The following is a 17,791-nucleotide window of genomic DNA, read 5'->3' on the forward strand; positions in this document are numbered from 1 at the left end:
AAATTAAATTATATAAATGAGGGCGTAATTGAAACATTATTCAACACCGACATCAGAGCTCATTATTTGCTCGGAGAGGTGCCGCATTCTAGCCATAGTCAGTCGCGGTGGTACTCCCACGTAAAGGTAGGGTCTATTAAAATTATATAGAAGTCCGACCGTCTCCTCGCTCGACTAGGCGTCAAAAGTCTTAGTAAAAGTGAAACTCTTCCGGCATGCCTGTAAATCTTTGTGCTTTTTGATCAGTGATAGGGAGGTCTGGGTGTAATCATAGTTATCTATACATTTGAGAATGCCCTGGCAGGTTCGACTGCACTACGTTATATCGACAATGTGAAGGCAACTCATGCTAATAAAAAAATGCACATGAGCCGCGGTCTATTACCGTACTATTGACACTAAGTTCACCTATCTATTTTATGTATGCCGTAGCCGTATGTGAGACAGTTTCCCGCTCTCTAATGCACGAATGTTCTTCTTTCAGGCATGGGCATTTTAAAGATACATCGCACTTTAGAGACGATTGTGATATTCGCATAGCCAAGGAAAAATATTTAAAAGTAAGTAGGCCTGGATGCGTTGGAAATAATGGATCTCACATCCAATCTTGAAGGGATGTTAATGATATATATCTCCAATTGTTCCTCCTTAGAGGTGGCGTCCCCTCCACACCTTTATGAAGAACAAGTCAAATTTAGAGATTGTATTTGGTCGCCACCTGCCTGATTCTGACTTCTTATACATCTTAAATAGCCCTCTTGCAGGCCAACCCTTTGCTAAGTGCATTTTAGTTCGATTAGGGCCTAACAGCGAAATCCTTCTTTTGTTGTTGTTATATTTTTCAGCACCCAGTTGGCCCAATCATTTTTACAATAAGTAAGAGAAATCTGGTTCAATCGCTTTCGGTAAAACACCAGGTAATTGTTGATTAATATTCTTACTGTATTACTAGTAAATACACTGGCTTAGTTTAAATACAGCTAGGATGATTAATATTCACGTCCTCTTTATACCAGATCGTGTGACAGGGCATTACAAACCTGTAGAAGTACCACTACATCTAAGTTTGTCTCTCAAAAAGGTATTAATTCAAGTAGTTCTTTGTTCTTGCCATTGGACCCTAACATCGTCTGTGGCATTGAAAAGATTCTTCCCTTTTCCTCTCAATTACTAGGGATCACAATTTATTTAATGGGCTATAAGGTTCACTTGGTGGTGTTAAGTTGTGAGAATTTTGAGTGTGTGTGCAGGTCCACACTGTTGTTTCAAATGTAAATGAGATTGTACTAAGCTTCACAGGGCATAATTGTAAAACATTATTCTTGTGTATATTGTTGCAGATCCGCACTCCAGGTTTAGAGTTCCTATATCGCACTGTATCTGATTGGTCCTGAAGAAGGTGGTCCGTACTCCTGTTTTTTCCACCGAAACGCGTCGGCCATCTCCCCTTTCTCAAATCTAATGACTCTGGTCACTAATTGGACATCAGACCCAATGCTATAGGATACATTGGGAGAGGTGTGGCGCCGCGGCCAGGGCGACTGACGCTGGAATCTGGGGACCACGGTTCGATCCCCGGCTCCGGCGGCAAGTTAGCCCAGCACCATGTGACTCTGGGCAATAGCTCGCTTAATCTTCCCGACGGCCCCCAGCGCCTAGAGACCCTTACGGGTGATTGTGCGCTTTACAAATGTGGACTTTACTTTACTTTACTTTTTACATTCTGTGTTGTTTTTGTGATGGAATGGATGTTTAGGAAGAATGTATGTGTTGTGTGTGTGCGGCTCTTTACCTGTTTTGTGCATAATTTATTGATTCAATTTGTTCATATGAATTTGAATAACTAAAGATATATTTGCATAGTTTCATTGTGGTGAAAAATATTCTTCCGAAGTCTCTGTGTGGAATGTATATATTTTTATAAGTGTTATATTTGTAAAATGATGATAAAAAGAAAAAAGATTTTTTACTGAAAAATGACTGAAAAATGAAATAAAATGGGAAAACTTTACATTTGGTGTAGATATTGTTGGTGTATGCCCTGTGTTTGAGAGATATTTCCTACCACAAAAGTATTTATAGGTCAAGAGGGACAGTCTTTCAATTGTCTTGTTATTTCTTCCCCTCTACTCCCTGACTTGAAAGTAACTCCTAGAGGGGGTCCCTCTTTTTTCACTTTCTCCATACTAAACACTCTTAAGATATCGTGCCTACTAGTATCGATGACATGTGACTCCTATATCCTGTAATCCTCATTATCTTATGTAACATTTACTAAAGACTGATTTACACATATATGATTCATTGTCTCTGTATAATGTACATGTATTACGTAAAGTGCTCTGACACCCAACACTGGTATAAGTAGTGCAATACATCAAATTAATGGTGTGTGAGAGAGGGGCACTTGAGAGATGCAGTACACTGTTGGAGGGTGGTAGTGAGGGAATCCATGGAGAAGGAGGTCAATGGGGGATCGCTAAAAAGATTGTTGCATGTGCGCCACCACAGGCGCTATGAAAGTAGTGTGTTGCTCATAGTGGAGAGATACCATATATACCATGAGCTCAATGTTTGACAGTGCTGCTTTTTAAGGATTTGCCTAGTCTCATTCCCATGAATAAGTTAGTAGGATTTTTTTAATTAACAAAATGTACTTAAGCACTCTGCAAAGGTTTAAATGGTGGCCCCATAATTGATATGTGATATCACTGTACTTGGCGTTGATCCAGGTCGGGCCATGCACTTCTGTCAGCAGCTGCAGCTAGGGCTGGAAAAGCACAGCTCCAATACCTGTTAGTGCTGTGTGCCCTGTTTGGAAGGGGCCGGGAGGTGTGATCAGTCAATGTTGAGAAATTAGTGTTTTGCCTGGAAACGAAATCCTGTTTCCCAAAGCAGTCACCCAGAGGAGCAGGAGTCTAGTACATGTCAGCGAAGAGCTCCACATTCCTGCCCTAGTTCTGCTTTTAGCTGATACCACTGAAGAGCAAATAAAGAAAGCTGTGCAGTATTTAAGGTCACAAGGCAATAGTTGAGTAGGTCTGATTAGGTAGGCCCTGCTTAGAGTACCCCTAATATGCCTAATCCACTGCTGAGGCTCCGGTTCCAGCCTCTCTCTAGCCTCTCTCCTGAGGGTGCTCTGGGCTCAGCCACGCCTCACTCTGTTGCCCCTTTCCCCCATAGTCAGCAGTATCTTGCTCATGGACTACCTTCCCTCCACTCCTTGGAGTCCTTTATGCTCAAGGGCATCATAGTGGGGTAGGGAGAGGACGCATGTTTTGGTCCTGGGAAGATTTTCACCGTCCAGCACCAGACCTGCAGAGGGCAAGTAGGGGAGAGCTATTTTCTTGAAATAGTGAACAGGATTAAGAAGAATTTTGGGCTTGGGGTGTAAGGCAAGTCTTGCATTCTTCTGAGGTCGATAGACTGAGCACCAGTGAGTTGGATAACAGTTCCTCAAGGTGTAACTTTTAGTTGTACGCTTTTGTTAGTGTTATGAGAATAAATAGCTAGACATGCCCATGTGAAATAGAGTTCCGAGAATCAGTCTGCTCTCACTAGCGGGCATGTGTCAGCACTGGAGGTAGAGTTTGGAAGGCTGAGGCTTAGTGTGGGGCATGTCAACCCAGGAGCAGGGGTATGAAGGACTTATAGATTGGCTTGCAGGGATCACAGAGAAGAAGCACATCAGTACTGTGGAGTACTCAGAGTGAATGGGGACATCAGCACTGGGCTCTGGAGGGCCCAGTGAAGGATCATTAGCACAGTTGGATGGAGTTACCTCTCTGTGAATAGGGAAAACTCAGCACATAGGTCCTGAAGTCTGATTTGCACTCCTACACACTGCCTTTCACAAATTCCATCTCTTGAAATGCAAGGTATGCATATGCCCGCAGTGAGGCTGACTCGGGTAGAGGTACCTTCCGAGGCCTGGCACATGCTGAGGGTGCCTGCAGATGCATTGCGGCCAACAGGAGCTCGCTTGCAACCTAGGTCTCAAATATCCCTACAATGGTTGGAAGCAGGCAACCTGGGTACAGGAGGTGCAAGAGTCTGGGCCATGCCTCGTAAGAGCAGCTACTCAGACTGGGGGAATTAATCAGAAACATTCACTCTCTGGGGGTTTGTGTAGGAGCTTGTCATGGGGTAGGACTGAAAAGAGGACAAGGCGACAGGGTGGAAGTTGATAGATGAGGTAAAAACGGAAATCAAGAAAAACAGAGGTTTGGAACTGAATAAAGCTGGATAGAAAGAGGTTGGGAGGAGGAGTGGGCAACTATGGAGGAGTGATATAGAGGAAGGAAATAAAGGAGGGACATAGAAGAGTAGGTGAGAATGGGGTATTAAGTAGAGATAGAATAAAAGCAGGTGAGTCACAGCATTAGAAAATGGACAAAGGATGTAGGAAAGACAAAATGAAAGTAAAGATGGGACAGTAGAGAAAAGGAGAAAAGATAAGAACGGGGACCAGAAAGAAAGAATAGGTGAAGGATAGAAAGACAGAATAATAGGAAAGACAGAACAAATTGAAAGATGGAGAGAGAAGAAGCTATTCAGGGCGAGGGAAAGGGGAGATTTGAGTGTAGAGAGAAAAAGGGGCCTGAATGGAAAGGATGAACTAAGGGAGTGAGACAGTAAAAAGGAAAACGTAAATAAGCAAGAAATGCTGAGGAAAATAAGGGTTGTGAAACATAGAAGAGAAAAAAGGAAGGAAGGACAAAAAGAACCAACAAAAGGCAATAGGTAACAAGAGGGGAGGGAAAGGGATTGAAAGGGACAATTAGAATGCTATCAGGGCAACACCAATCACACTAGGTCAATGGGTTACTCTTGGGAACAAAATGAATTAGTACAGTAGTTAAGTGACTTTGCATTCGATTGCTGGGTAAGAGCTGTCATCCTAGTAAGGGGTCGGGTTGTTGTTTTGTAGGTGTGTTCCTCCAATGCAACAAATTGAAAACTTGAATAAACCAAATGTGAAAAAAGGGTGTTAGGTAGAGAAGGGTGACAATGAAGGAGGTCTGAGATAATGAATGAGATGAGTAGGAGAGAAGCATAGTCAAGATATAGATTTGATAATTACAGGGTAGAATGAGAGAGAGAGGGAGAGAGAGGACAGAGAGATTAGAGAGATGTTGGGGAAAAGAAAATGGTAGAATGTAGATTGAAGAGAGGAGGCAGGATGAGGGAGAAGTAGAGGAACACAGAACGGGATACAGAAAAGTGGGGAAGATAAAGAGGCGCAAGGAGACAAGACAAAAACTTTTTTTAAAGGAAGGAACGAGATAAGGACATGCGAGAAAGAGAGAGTGGAAGGGGATAGGGATAAGAAAAGGTGTGACGAGGAGATAGGAGATTCATGATGATAGCGAAGAGAGAGGAATGATAAGTAGAATGATTAGGGAATACGATTCAGTGTCACCGGGGTTCAGAGGTACACAGAGCCCACTGCCCCCCGTAAGGGGTATCTTTAAATATCAATCCAACGGTGAGGGGAGGTCACTATGATACCTTTGCTATGCCACTGATTTTGGTAACTTCCATGCGGCACATACTTGCATATTAAGTTGTTGGTTGTCTTCAGTGCACGTAGCCTAGATTGTAGTGCACGAAGCACCTTTATTGCTGCACATAAGGGAAAGAATTGTGAGAAGATTGGTTGCCACCCCGAGGACTCCATGAAAGGGCCCACTCTGGAGCGTGACTCCCATATTTGGAATAAGCTTGGAATGTCCATCAGGCAGCACTATTAGCAGCAGATACACTATGGGATCTCTCCAAATTAGTAACTACTAGTTCATCCATCTCCTTGATCTTGAGTATCTCTCATATACTCCATCATTGCTATGTGATAAGGAGGACTCTCCTCCAATTATAACTCCACAGACTGCGGATGAGCTCCTATAACCATTTTCTGTACCCAGTTGCCACTAAGCAATCTATTAATTTATTATTTATTTTATTGTTTTATAGAGCGCGAACCAGACCCGTGAGGGTATCAGAGCGCTTTACAGGCTTGAGGGGAGGAATACAAAGCGTGAGGATGGAAGGGATCACATTGGGAGAGCTAAGGATACATTGTAAGGGAGGAGCATGCAGTCTTAAGTCCAAGCTACATGTGGGATAAAATGAATGCACGGAAGATAAAAAATACAAGGGGGCTGAATTATACAGGAGGTGCACGCCGTCAATGGTCCAAGCTACATGTGGGATAAAAAATTAAAGCAGTTCAAAATTAAAGCAGGTAGGTATAATATACACGCAGTCTCCGCTCTTGAGGGGATGCCCGGAGTGCAGAGAAATGTGTCATCCGTGGAGGTCGTGGATAATGCCGAGGAGGAGGGTGGAACAAGTCGATGAGGTGATTGAAAAGTATTAGTTAGATGAGGTATTTTCCCATTAAGAAGGTTTTGGTCTCTTTCTTAAAGTGTGCGAAGGACGGAAGTCTTCTGATGGAGGGAGGAAGAGAGATCCGGGTTCTTGGTGCGGTCCCAGAGAAGGCCCGATTGTAGGTTTTTTTCTTCCGGAAGGGTGCTGGTTGCAGCAGCAGGTCTTTGGCAGATCGGGAGTTTCTGGCTCCTCCGGATATCAGGAGTTTATGTGCGAGAAATGTAGGGGAATTTGAGTATAGAGCTTTGTGGGTAATGCAGGGTAGTTTAAATTGTATTCTGGCCTCTAGGGGAAGCCAGTTCAGAGCTTTGAGGTGCGGAGAGATAGGGTCAAATTTTCTTGAGCCCGTTAGGAGTCTGGCGGCGGTGTTGAGGCAGGCTTTCAATGGGGCCAGAGAGTTCTTGGGTAGCCCTGCAAGAGTAGAGCATCCATATTCAAGTCTGGAAATGACTAGGGCCTGGGTTGCCGTTTTAAGGTCAGAGGCTTCGAGGAAGGGTTTTAGGTTTCTTAGGTAGCTCAGGTGGAATCTAGCCGCTTTGACCATAGAGTTTATATGGCCTTGCATATTCAGGCTGCCGTCAAGGGTTATACCAAGGGATTTTGCTGAGTCAACAATGGTAGGAGGGCAATTTAGTGCCGTGATGATCTTGATCCATTCCTGAATGTCTGGATTGGGTTTGGGAGGGGAGATCAGAAAAAAATTTATTTTATTTGCGTTGAGTTTCAGCTAGTTGGCAGAGAGCAAATGGACTGTCAGTTTCAGGGCCTCGTTTAGGGAGAAAATGTCTTCAGAGGAAGAGATTTTTATGTAGACCTGAGTATCGTCGGCGTACATAAGGTAGGAGATGTTGACAGCACGAGGCACCTCGGTGAGAGGTTCAAGGTAAAGGTTGAAGAGGGTGGGGGAGAGGATCCCTGCATGTTCAGGGTGGAATATAAATATCACAGATTCCCAGCTGATCTGCTGGACTCCTCTTTTTCCCACATGAGATGAGAACTGCTCCCCTGGTGATAGTATATTGACTGACTGGGCCATGCCTAGTAGTACTGCAAGGCTAGATGGCTCTGTACTTGCTCTCTGCTCTCTTTGGCCCCTCCACCTGAGCTTCCTGACCAATGCTAATTTCTGTACTGAAGCTCTAGAAGGGATCGAACATTTCTGATGCAAATCTCCTAAATGTTTACATCTCTGTTACCTTGGCAAGCTTGACACCGATGATCTCTGCATATACAGCTAAAGTGACTGGCTTTAACCCCTCATGGAAAGTCCACCATGTTTATTGAATCTTTTGGGTGGCCTGTAGGTTGCAGTTTGCCCTCCAAGCGTCCATTGTTATGGTTTGTTTAGTTCTATTGTTATTGTTTATGTGCTCCAGCTGGAAGAGTGTTGTTCCTCTCCTGTCTTCACAGAAATATTGGGACACTGCTAGGGGAGGCGGGGGAGCTTAGGGGGGGTTTACTATTAGAGTCTCTATTATCAACATCTTTCATTCCTTGCCTAACTAAATATACCATTGTTAAATGGAACATTAGAGGCATGAATAGTACAACTAAACGGTATATAGTTCATTCTCTCAGAATGCACCTGCAAGTACAAATAGCGCAAGAATAGCACACTACACAAGAAGAGGGCAGCAGACTCCAGAGGAGTTGGCAGGCCAGGTACCTAGCACACACGTTTCTACCTCTGCTAGGAGGACGTCTGATTTGGATCAAGGCAGAAGTTCCCTTAGCAATCAACAGATCTATTGTAGGCCCAAAGGTTAGATTTGTATTGCTTGAGGTTAAACTGGACCCCCCTGGCTATTGGCAGTGCTTTAACAACACAAGTAAATCGACAGGCTTTTCTCACCCAACTGTCTATACACTTGGCAGTGGGCGAATACCCCCCTGGCTCCTTGGATGTATCCCTCGATAGATCCCACCCCCTCTTCCCAGAGCACACTCGATCTTAAATGATGAAAGGCTTACATACTCGCTTCACTACTGGACTCTATCTGATGTTTGGCATCTCCATAACGGGACTTCCCATCTCTACTAATTCTATTCACCAAGTCATGACCTGTACATACGATTCAATGGGATAGTTAGCTCGACAACACTCTGCCCTTGAGAAACAACCATGGACTACTTGGGGAGAGATATATCCCATCATAGCCCACTGGTACTGAGTATAGATTCTGGAACACCCCAATCACTAGTCCTGACTTTGAGTCTCTCTGCGCAGATGTTAGCAGACAGAGTTCTGTGAGAAACCCTTGCATACTAACTGACAGAGTTATTTGATAGCAATGAGTGTTTGGACTCCTCATAAGAATTGGAATGGGAGGAGATGAAGGATGTGACTAGAGGAAACCGTATACAGGCAGTAGTAGATAGCCATAATTCGAGAGAGCGGGATCTGTCCAGAGTGAAGTGATCTTATCTAGAGATGGAGCATAGAGCAGTCTCTGACCCATCGCCCAGGGCGGCCTTGGGTGATTTTCAGAAAGAGGAAGCAAAGCTAACAGAGAAATCAAGATGCCTGTATTCGGTGAGAAATGCACAGCTTGTACAGACTCAGAGGCTGATAAATCAGGTCAACCGAATCCTTTCCTCAGATTTCAAACATCTTCCCATTACTGTGCTCTGAGATGAGGTGGACTCCCTTGCTTATTCCCAACAAAGAAATGTGTCAGTCCTCTTTTATTAATAGCTGTTTATACAGAGCCCTGCCTAATCACTTGCCAACGATGGTTGTGACCTTTTTAGTAACTCCAGAACTTCCCAAGGTAATAAATGATATTAAAGAAGAGATTGAAAACCCAGTTACCCACCAGGAGATAAAAGTAGCCACAGAGGTCTTGTCTCCAGGTAAAATTTCTGGGCTTTGACAACCTTCCAATTAAGTATTATAAATCATATGTTGATTCCTTGGCCACAAAACTATCCCAGTTGTAGCAGGAAGCCCTGGAGATAGAGATGTTACCTCTTTCATTAAGACAAGTCTCCCTGGTCTGCATCTTAAAGCCTCATAAGGAACCAATTAACCTAGGTTCTTATAGGCCCATTGCACTATTAACAGTTGACTATAAAATACTAAATTCTGGCAGATGGGACCCAGAGACACCAGAATGGTTTGTACCGACGAAGAAGTACTTCTAATAACATCAGGAGATTATAAGTTATGGATGCCGTTCCAGGGAATTGGTAATTTGCCCTTGCTCTGGTCCTTGACCTGGAGAAAGGGCTTGATACACTCAGTTGGAACTATTCCTTTGAAGTATGCTTAGATTTTGATTCATACCTAGATTTATTTGAATGGTGGCGCTGCTTTATACTAACCTTGTAGCAAGACTCAAGCTTGGTAGTTACATGTCTGACCCAATTAATGTTGACTGAGGGGCAACACAGGGATGCACGCTCACCCCTTCTTTGCACTTGATGTGGAGCTGCTGGAAATCCATATAAGGCGGGAGGGCCATGACTGCGTAATCTTCCTCCATGTGGATGATGTCCTCCTATAAGCGAAGGACTCCTGTACAGGATTTGGGACTAGAACACATAACCCGGAGGAGTTTGGCTCGGACTCGGGCCTATTGGTAAATAAAAGACAAATCATGCTCTTTCCCAATGTACAGAGGAGGCTTCTCGCCAAACTGTATCACTGGGTGAAGATCGACCTAAATGGAGGGATACCACAATACGATATGTGGGAATACACATTTTTATATTGACGGTGATCTATCGGACAGAAACATAATGAGGACTGTAACCTCATTGAGGGCACAGATAGCCTTTTGGAGAGCAAACACTCTTATGTCATGGGACGCGTTGTGATCCCTACGATGGTGATGTTACCAAGGCTCCTATACTACTTTGCCTGTCTCAAAATATAGCCTAATTCGTTTTTTTCAGGACCTGGATGCCTTTTAGGGAGAATTAATGTGGACAGGTGGGTGCCACAGTGTTGCCGTGGATGCCTTGAGACTCTCGGATGTCCAAGGGGATTTGAGGACTCTAAATCTTGCCTTCTATTATCTGGCAGCCCAGTTACAATGGGCAGCCAAGCGCTTGCAGTTGTGGATCTAGATGAGACCGGCTCGACCAACGTTCCTTTGCACCTATCTGAAATATACAATTTGATTCTACCTGGGGTCACGCCAAACTGAGATTTACCACCACTGGTGCAAGTGGCACTCTCCTGTATTGCTTGGCTCTGTCTACTTACAAAATGTAACTCCTCCTATGCTCTGAACAGCCTGTAATTAAGCCTCTTGATAAAAGGAGACTTGTGTATTGGGAGACAGATGACATAGACACAGTGGGAGGCTTGTTTCAGGATGGCCTGATACAGCCCTTTCAGACCCTACAGGACCAATATGCACTTCACGAGGGACAGTTTTTGACTTATGGCTTGATATCAAACATATTGCGAACAAAGTGGCAATTACAGATACAGAACCTGATACCCATCTGCTTATGCAAACACTATACATGATGGGAACTAGCAGATATGGTGTTAGCTAATTATACAAATCACAAAGATCCCAGTCCCAACCATCACCCCAACAACTGAAAGCTCACCGGGAGGCAGAATTTGGAAGGGTAGTGTGCAAGAGCGGTTGTGTATTCTTGTACAGTCTTTCGTGATTCCAGGTTTAAACTGATCCAATTTTTCATTTTACACCAAGCTTATCTCTCCCCTGCCTGGATCAATAGTACATTTTGAGGAGCATCTGCCTTTTACCCTCGCTGCATTCTCACATCAGCTGCCTTCTATCAGGTGACGTGGAGTTGCCCTTCTTTATCATTTTACTCAAATCTTCCAGGCCTTGGCCACCTGTATTGGCAGCCATAAAATAAGCAGTATAGGTCTTGGCCAAACTATAATCAACGGCTTCCGAAAGCCAATATCCATGAACAAAGTTGGGCTAACTTTCCCACTGAGTGCAAGCAACTTCTTAACATGGGGCCCGATTCACAGAACTAACTTAAGACAAAATCCTAAACTTACTACTTTTGGTATTCACAGAAGGCATTTAGTAGTAGTAAAGTTAGGATTTTGTCTTAATACTGTCTTAAGTCTGTCTTAAGTCTGTCCTAAGTCAGTCCTAAGTCTGTCCTAAGTCAGTCCTAAGTCTGTCTTAAGTCTGTCATAAGTCTGTCCTAAGTTTGTCTTAAGACTGTCTTAAGACTGTCTTAAGACTGTCTTAAGTCTGTCTTAAGTCTGTCTTAAGTCAAACTTAAGACAAAATCCTAACTTTACTACTACTAAATGCCTTCTGTGAATACCAAAAGTAGTAGGACAGACTTAAGACAGAATTAAGACAGACTTAAGACAAACTTAGGACAGACGTAAGACAGACTTAAGACTAACTTAAGACGAACTTAAGACAGACTTAAGACAAACTTAAGACAAGCTTAGGACAGACTTAAGACAGACTTATGGCAAAATCCTAACTTTATTACTACTAAATGCCTTCTGTGAATACCAAAAGTAGTAAGTTTAGGATTTTGTCTTAAGTTAGTTCTGTGAATCGGGCCCATGGTTCTTCATGTCTTGCAGCCCATGTCTTATGCCAGCTGGAAAGACTGGAGAGGGGGACAACAGAGTACGATATGATTAACTTCACAATTGTAGTCCTCAGCCCCTGCCTTTCTTCACAAAACTCACTGTCTATATGTAAAATTGTTTAAAAGAAGCAGTGATTCTTTTAGTTCCAGCCCTGCTTTCGGGTGCAGTGTATTGCTAATCAGTTGTGAAAGAAGGTGACCAAGGAACATAAGTACTGAAAGCAACTAAAAGAAATAGTTTTTATGTAAATGGTGCCAAAAGACTGCCATTCTCTAGCCACTAATAATGTCTTCAGTATCATCAGATGTAAGATTTGGATTTGATTGATTGTTGAGCCTTTTGACCAGAAATGCTGTACATATAATCAACCCACAATAGTTCATGACTACATATAATCAACCCACAATAGTTCATGACCACTTGACAGGTTGGTTACCTTTTCTCCAGGCTCTGGGACAGTCAGTGGATACCAGGCAGTTCTCAAGAGAGTAACTTGTTTATTACACGCATGCCAAAGACCTTAGTACCACTGTCAATGGCTCTTATTTAGGTCTTGACTCTCTTGGGTTAGCAAGTTTGATAAGACAAGGCTTATTCTATGAGATGTGCATGTCTTAGAAATGTAGGAATAATATGACAGAATCAAGCAATTCCCAATAAAGGTCACTGCCTACCAGAGCTATTGTTTAGTGGGTATATCAGTCAAAATGCACACTATAGACAACCACAACTGTAATAGTGATGATCAAGAATGGTCCAGTCCTTTAGGGATTCTCCAAGGTTACAGTTAGTACAGTCCTGTCCTCTTCTGATCTTCCGCAGGTCCAGAAAGTGTTCTGAGGAGGATACCTTGGGGTGCCACATTTATGGCTGGGACTAGCCAGTAGGTGGAGGTGACTACTGGACACTCCCTAACCAATGGGGGAATTTCCTGGGGGCAACTCTACCCATGTTTCAGCAGTTCCTGTTTGACCTACATCAGCCCTACATCAAACAGCCTCACAGTGCCTCTCACTCTTACAATCAGCTAGGGAACCCCCCCCCCCCTTGTACAGAGCCTGTGAGCCCATCCATGCGGGTGGCCAGGGTAATTAGCAGCCCACTCCTCTGTGGTCACTTAAAACCAGTTCTGAATGTAGCTTCCTCCTACTGGGTTTGGTGCCAGCCTGGTGTTGGCCTTGGGGAAAGGGTGTTATCTTTTTCGGGTCTCTCTGTATACTAAACTGTGAAAGGGCAGGCCTCACCTCTGTCCCTATGAAGTTAATGTAGTTCCTGGGTTCTCTCTAACAGTCCTTCGTGGACCGATAGTGATCAAATGCCCCACACCCAATCAAATGTCTCACCAGGCGTGAGCTATTGGTCTGCCCTGGGAGAAGTTTCCACACCTCAATAATGTCAAGCACTTGCAAATTAGCCTTCGGAGCTTTAGGCAGGGAAAAGGTAACTTTCTAAAATGTACTATCCTCAATATTTATTTATAATCTGACTTCACCAATAAATATGAAAATTAGTTACAGATTAAATGTTATAATCTGTACTTTGATCCTTTCTAGGATCCAGCTACAGCCCTGCCAGTTAAAATAGCTTTTGGGGTCTAGCTTGTTCCACTTTTAAATATCAGGCATCCTATCTTGTGGACCAGGTGTACTTAGGGGTGACTATTATTAATATTTAAAAGCAGGTTTTCTCATGTGTCAAAATGTGTTATTTTGACAGCTTTGAAAGCAGGCTTCTAGGCTGCTGAAATCACACTAGACAGGGTAGGCCTGAGACACGTTTATATAGCCTACTCTGTCGATGGCACAATAGTGCTGCATTTAACTTCCAGACCCAGGGTGCATTTCCTACATCACTTACTAGGGACTTCTAGGCAAGTTAAATATGCCAGCTAGAGGTAAGTCAATGTAACCATGTTTAAAGGGACGGGGCCCAGGCATCGTAGTCCTCGTTGGCAGGGGTAAACTGCACAGAGTTGAAAAAACAGCAAAAATAGGTTCAGAAAAAACTGGGGTGATCATAAAAAAAAGACTGATTTGCTACACTCCTTATATATCATTCAAACAGTAACTAACATCACGGGGAAAGGCTCTACTTCATCTTAGATTGCAACCTTCGATAGCATTCTATAGAGAGACCACCATCTTAGAAAGAGCAGTGTGTGAGGCTTGTCCATGCCCCTTCTTTAAACTCATGCATCTGTTTTGCATACGAAGAATCCCAAGTAGGAAATCATTTGCCCAACATTGGATTGCATAGTCCCACCGGCTCTCTTTATTCCTGGCTCCCCATGCAGCTCACGGTATACCCTACCATGTATAAAGACACGCTGAGTATGGGATATAGGTGCATGCTGCCTGAGAACACTTTTTTCTCCTGGATATATATAAATTTGGATAAGCTTTTGGCACATCTTTTAACACCAGCACATTTCTTGCTACAGGTGTAACAGTCTGCTGCCTCCAGATGGTGATGGTTTGAAGCAGCCTTACCCTCATGATGACACAGTGAAACATTCTATAAGTGCATGAGGCTGTGACGTGTTCTCTTCATAAACTTGTGAACTTTTTCAAAACATGGCAACGCACATCAAGTTTATGAAAATGTAAACACATTTTATAGCCAAACTGTATGGTATTAAGTAAAACTAGGGCTTTAAGGTTGTACACAGTACAATCACAATATGAAAAATTAATCAGAGAAAGGTGTACACCTCACCACATCCTATTATCCACCCATCAAATTATAGTGGTCCCACCTTCTCCCCCAAATCTTGCCTTGTTAATGAGGCCATCCTCTGGGTCTGGAGATTTCCACTGTCTAGCAATGTCTCTTTTAACAATCATTGTTCCAATGCGGACAAAAGTACATTATCCCCTCCTGCCCCTCAAAGTTTTCCAGGATACCAAGCACGGCAGTACGGGGAGATAGGTCAATTAGCCTTTCTATTACCTAGAGAGGGTGATAAGTGTTTCTAACCAGTATTTTACCATCTCCAAACCATATGGAAAATCACAATGACTGGAATTGTATCAGAAGCATGACAGTATCTTGCCTATTCATCTTAGCCTTCTAGGGGTGAAGTAAATAGCGTGCAGGTAGTTTAACTGTATGAGGTGCAGCCTTGAAGCAGAAGGTAGCGCGCTGCTGCTAGAATGTTCCAGGCGAGCAGAAGAACGGTAGGTCTCTAGCGCTCTCTGTGCAGGACCACTTGTCTAGCAACAGCTAGACTTAAGAGGCTTTACAGATTGATCCCTTAGGGTTGGAAAATCATATATATCAAGGTATTTTCCTAGTAGGGGAGAGCTCAGCACTACACACTCCTGTTAAGGTGCAGGGTAGGGATCACTTAAGTCCTGAAGAAACACCACCAGCTGGGCCTCTGGTTGTGAAACATATTGATCGCAACCACGCCTTAGGCTATCTTGGTCCATTAAGCCCTTATGATAGCCGCCTTCTCATTGTTTTTTTCCCTGTCTTTATTTATTTTATTTTTTATTTATTTATAAAGCGCGACATCCATCCGAATGGATATCACGGCGCTAACGGACAGCCCTTTACAGTTGAAAAATACAGTAGTGAGGGAGATTCTATAACTTATCAGGCTTTGGGAAATAGGTGTGTTTTCAGCTTTTTCCTGAATAGCGGGTGGCCATTGATGGGAGACAGCCATTACCACGCGGTTTTTACACCGCAGTACCATTACAACGCGTCAATCACAACGCAAGTCGTTACAACGACTTGCGCTGGATGGCGCTATGTACTAAGGAATTGCATGATTTACATTTCCAACACCTTCCCTACTGTAACGTAGGCTGGAGTTGGAATAGTAAATCATACTATTCCAAAATCCAGCGCCTCCAGCGCAAGTCGTTGTAACGACTTGCGTTGTGATTCACGCGTTGTAATGGTACCGCGGTGTAGAAACCACGTTGTAATATCATACAACCCAATTGATAAGTCGAAGTTCAGATGGAAGTTTGTTCCAAGATTTTGACGCCAAAAAAGAAAAGAAGCGGCCCCCTAATCTAGACTTTGTAATACGCTTAGTGGTTGCCTTGGCCAGATGGCATGATCGCAAATTCCGATTGGGAAGATAGAACTTGACTCTGCCTGTCAAGGGAACTATCATACTAAAACAATTTGGTATGCCTTAGACAGTTGTAATCTATACCTACACTAACTCCACCCTACACATCCTACGTCCTCACACACACACGCATCGTTACGGTGGAAAACTGAAAAGATCTTCAACAAAAAGCCTTCTCGCTGGGCCCGTAGGGTATTGCAGCGCTGGCCCGACGAGAAGCACGCCCTATGATGAAGCATTATTTTAACAGAACAAGGGAAACCCAAAAGGAATAGCACTAGGGTCCTTGGGCAGTAATCTATCATACAGAACAGAGGACCCTAGTAGTTAAGGATCACACGAATGATAGACATATACTAGATAGTATATATGACTTCTGTCCAGCCGGACAGGTATTTTATTTTTCAATTTTTCATGTAAAGATTGTAAATATAAAATTTATACAAAAGTGGGCACAGCCTGTGACCCACAGAGGACAAGACAAAACAGGTGACAAAACAATTATGTAAAGGCGCACAAAAGCGGTCTGTACTATTATTCAGTTTTACAGACAGGAATTAAGTCATAGCAACCCATTGTTTTACACAATACGTGAATTCAAACAAACATATGGTGCATAAAAGTCGACGGCATTTCGATGCAATTAGGGAATACATGCATCATCATCAGGACAAAAACTGGTGTGTCATGTTTGTCTTGAGAGTCTTTTACAATTTCATTACCCCTCATATATGCATGAATGCAAACTTGGCGGTACTTGGACTGTCAATAGTGATATATATAACATCATCGCCGGTGAAAGGAATAATGCGGGGAGTTATAGTGGTTATCTCGGTTCTGCTAGATAGCAGGACGGGGGGGATCACCGCCAGAACCCCCCCGTCCTGCTATCTAGCAGAACCGAGATAATTCCCAATATGGACTAATTGACCGCCGGGAGAACGAGCACCGAGCCTCCACTATAACTCCCCGCATTATTCCTTTCACCGGCGATGATGTTATATATATCACTATTGACAGTCCAAGTACCGCCAAGTTTGCATTCATGCATATATGAGGGGTAATGAAATTGTAAAAGACTCTCAAGACAAACATGACACACCAGTTTTTGTCCTGATGATGATGCATGTATTCCCTAATTGCATCGAAACGCCGTCGACTTTTATGCACCATATGTTTGTTTGAATTCACGTATTGTGTAAAACAATGGGTTGCTATGACTTAATTCCTGTCTGTAAAACTGAATAATAGTACAGACCGCTTTTGTGCGCCTTTACATAATTGTTTTGTCACCTGTTTTGTCTTGTCCTCTGTGGGTCACAGGCTGTGCCCACTTTTGTATAAATTTTATATTTACAATCTTTTCATGAAAAATTGAAAAATAAAATACCTGTCCGGCTGGACAGAAGTCATATATACTATCTAGTATATGTCTATCATTCGTGTGATCCTTAACTACTAGGGTCCTCTGTTCTGTACTATGATGAAGCATGCCATTCATTTGGATGTGTGAGGGCACAAAGTAATTAGCATAAATATTCCTCAGAGTTCCAACTTAGCTTTCTTTTTCTATTTTGTTCGGAGCAGTACCTTCTTGATTTATTGATTATGTTTTAGAAGCATGGGGACTGGACCTTTATTAGTTCCCTGATCCCCCTGTGTATATAGTTATGTCTGTTCTTCTCCAAGGGGCCAGGGTGTTGACACAGTTAGAGATACAGTTGTTGAAGGCAGAAATGCCATTCTGTTGCTCGCCT

The sequence above is a fragment of the Lissotriton helveticus genome, chromosome 5_1 (genome assembly GCF_964261635.1).
Source record: "Lissotriton helveticus chromosome 5_1, aLisHel1.1, whole genome shotgun sequence".
Taxonomy (NCBI): Eukaryota; Metazoa; Chordata; class Amphibia; order Caudata; family Salamandridae; genus Lissotriton; species Lissotriton helveticus.